Source organism: Gossypium raimondii, chromosome 1 (genome assembly GCF_025698545.1).
Source record: "Gossypium raimondii isolate GPD5lz chromosome 1, ASM2569854v1, whole genome shotgun sequence".
Classification (NCBI taxonomy): Eukaryota; Viridiplantae; Streptophyta; class Magnoliopsida; order Malvales; family Malvaceae; genus Gossypium; species Gossypium raimondii.
In genome coordinates this window covers 2,363,461-2,367,142 of record NC_068565.1, presented here as the reverse complement: position 1 = coordinate 2,367,142, position 3,682 = coordinate 2,363,461, and the positions used below count along the sequence as shown (strand labels likewise).

The window sequence follows — 3,682 nt, the reverse complement described above, 5'->3', positions numbered from 1 at the left end:
ATTTTTTTCATAAAAATTTATCAAATAATTTAATTATATTCTACCTAAAATTTATAATTTTAAGACAAAATCACAAAATGTGAGTTTTGTGACAAAACCTGAATACAATCAGACAATGAAAATGAGGAGCTAATGTTGTTTGAGATTAGACAGTCCACTTTTTGGGAAAATTGTGGACCGTCCTCTATTGATTATACCTACACCTGTCTATAAGTCGGGTCGAGTTATAATTTCATTTTTAAAAAAAATTCAAGTCGAGTTTTTAGCTTAGTCTAACTTGATTTGTCTAAAAAACATTATTTTATTGTTTAAAATTAATATTTTTATTAATAAAATTTTAAACTTACTTTTATATAACCGTAATTATGTTAAAGTTAGAGTATAAAAAATAATAATCACGTATGTATTATTTCATTGACAGTTTGAATTTGACGTGTTAAAAAATCGTTAATAAAAATTTTTAAGTTATCCACATAATAAGTGTACATATTTAGAATTTGATCCACGGATTCCCATGTGATAAAAGCAATTGAATGGTATACCCAATTTCACAAAGTACAAGCTAATGCAAATTAAAATTAGGCTATGAATCTTCTGCTTAATGAAAGTCACTGAGGACCATGCCTTCTGGTGGCAAGTCTGATGTAACCGGACCCGATTCACCGTCAACGGTTAGGGGTTAACCCACTCTGCAACATTAATCACAAAGGCAAGGTAACCGCACAACATAGCACATGAACTAACTGCATTTTTTAGTAACTTAAGAACTGTAACTCTGGCCGGAATCTAAGCACGCCTGCACGAGCCATGGCTTCTGCTCGAGCGATTCTTTGCCTGAATGTCTGAGCCATCTCTGGAGTTCGATTCCAGATCATATCTCCTGGGATTGGCTCTAGTTTCTTTGTAGATAGACTTACTCTGCTTCTTTCGTGGTTGTGGCTCAATACCATGACATATATATCATTTGACCTATACAATGAGCGAGTCTCGAGTCACCTTCAGAGTGTCCACCGGGCTGAACAACTGTAGAAATATCTGAAACACAGTGTTCATATGCAGTTCAGGGACCACAGACAAAGCCCCGAAGACCCTCCACCGATGCCACTACTCCGCCCTTGTTTTCGCCGACGACCACATGCAAACCGGTTAGTCAAAGGCATCGAGTGAGAATGCATAAAGCTGTCTGGATATTTCCCATATTTGAATGGACCTTTTGCAGTATTGTCAACAAATTGCCTCTATGGCATCTGTACAGAAAACTTGTTCCTTTTACCTGAAAAAGCATATCCCATTTTCCTTTTGCTGTTACAGAACATGCAAAATCAATAATTCAACATAATTCACATACTACATCAAGGGTTCAAATAAAAATCAAACCTTGGTTCGAAGTTCAGAATCAAAATTGTAGTTTTCAAGGGCAGTCTGGAAATACTCGAAGAATGAAAGAAACACCTTCCGTGGAAGCAGTACGATGGCGTTCATAGGCATCCTCGAACATCTGCTTGAATTCAAGCCTGTTTGGTCTGGTCTGGGGCATTGGAGACAGCAACAGCAGAAACAGTGGGAGAAGCAAATCCAAGGTCCAAACAAAGTGAGCTACCATTTTGTGTATTGCAGCATTTAAAGGTCTTGTATCCATATTAGCCTCTCAATAGCTTCTAGGATATTGATTCTAGGTATGCTTGTCCAATGTGATAGTAAAGGGTGATCTATTTTATCAAGCAGATGCATAGAGATATGGATCTAGTAGAATAATCATTGATAAATTTTAGATTCAGAATTTTTTCCTAGAATATGGCATGAGATCCTATAGTTTCTGATGTCCGATAACCAAGTTGGATCCCTAAATGAAAACAGAAATTTTCAAACGTTTATTTTTCTCCATGTCCACTGGTAAGATCCGAGCTTGAACATTGCTTAGTAGACATCAAACATTTTACTACTCATCCCACAGGTTGAAGTAGCCATATAAGGTGTCTACCTTTACAAGCATGCTTACATTGGCTACTTACAGCATGAAACTGAAGCATATATATACATACATATACATATATATAATAGTAAAATAAAGAAACTAACAAACAATCACAACGTATATTGAAACACAAGTACTAATTAAGAAACAAATTTGCCTTGTAAGAATATCACAATCACTATAACCCCTGTAAGAATCATCATCGTCCAAGAAAATAAAAGGAGGCTCCCAAAATCAACTAAGATCTCTGATTTCATTTTTTTAAAAGAAAAAAAAAAAGACATTGTACATTTGATTCCAACAGGGAACACTGGAAATACAATATCTTGCAAAAAACCAAACAGATTTTTTTCTTTCATGTTCAATATTGAAGTGCAAAAACAACAAAGATTCCACTGCTTTCCCACTAAAGCAAATTGAAAAGCACCTCCCACACCTCACAAAACAAAAACAAAAAAACAAAACAAAACTAAAAAAGCAGTCTTGTCTGTCTGTCTGTCTGTATATTTGTCCATGGACTTGGAAACCAGCTTGTAAGTCAAAGAGTGAAGAACGAGGGGGTGGGGTGAAAAACAGCAAAAATCTGACCTGAACCAAGTATTTCGTTTAACCATCCTGTAACAATGAGTATGATGGTACAGTGAGTTTTACAACAGTCAAGACTGCACATAGCTACCAGGTTGCAGTATGTTCCAGCCGAAAAAAAAGAAGCCCCCAGTTAGTCATCAGCCTAACCACAATCACTACCCTTTTTGGCAGTACCTCCTTCGGGCTGTAGGGTCTTGGGATTATGAGGAATAGTACCAAATGTTAGGTAGCCGATGATTCAGTAAATCCATTGACTTTCACTGGCATAGATCCTACTGTTACTGTCTCAACAGCATCAGCATCTACGGAGAATTTAGACTCTTCCTGCTTTGGATTTATAGTGAGCAAGCCAATCTTTAAAGTAGACGCATCGTTGTTGGCTTCAACTGCGATTTGATCTACATTTTCATTCATGTTTCTTGCATTAGTTATATCAGAACCAAAAGAAACCTGCTGACTAGATGAAGGGACAGTTCTCTTCAACATGTTGGGATTGCTTGGTAGCTTTTTCATTGTCGTTGTGATGTAGCTATGTAAAATCATATAGCGAGGATGATAGTACACGAGAGCATCAAATACAAAGTTTGTGTGGAGGTATGCCTAGTATTTTTCAGTTTTTTTTTGTCGCTATTAAACATTGTTTTTTAATTTTCCATTCTAGAAAAAATAACCCGTTATACATTTAGTTATTAGTTTTTATAAGTTTTTAGATAATTTTATTTTTACGGGGTGAGGGTTCTTATTTCGAGTTTTAGGGTTTAGTATATAAATATTTTGTACTATTTGTTTTTGCCGTTATATTAAAATTATCTTTGCCCGTGGTTTTTTATCCTCTTCGGAGGAGTTTTTCCACGTAAAATATTTGTGTTCGATCATTTTAATTTATTTGTTATTTTACTTATTTATCCCCAAAAGTTCGGTCATTCACACCCTTTGATTAGTAATTTTAATTATATTTAACAAAAGAATAATTTTATTAATTAATATACGTATAATTTTATTTATTATATTATCGACGACTTTAATAGTCATTTTGTATTTTAACTTCATCTTTACTGATACATTTGAATCTAAAAACATTTTCAGTCATTGATTTTAATTTCTCTAGTAAAATATCTA

At 34.7% G+C, this 3,682-nt stretch overlaps 1 long non-coding RNA gene across 1 annotated transcript; it reads right to left on the bottom strand.

Moving 5' to 3' along the window:
• Positions 1–489: 489 nt before the first annotated feature.
• On the bottom strand, positions 490–3,231 carry LOC128039242 (uncharacterized). Its single transcript, XR_008193728.1, has 2 exons — positions 1,378–3,231; positions 490–1,273 (listed from the first exon to the last, which is right to left on the bottom strand). It is a non-coding gene; the product is annotated as an uncharacterized LOC128039242 (long non-coding RNA).
• Between the last annotated feature and the right edge of the window lie 451 nt (positions 3,232–3,682).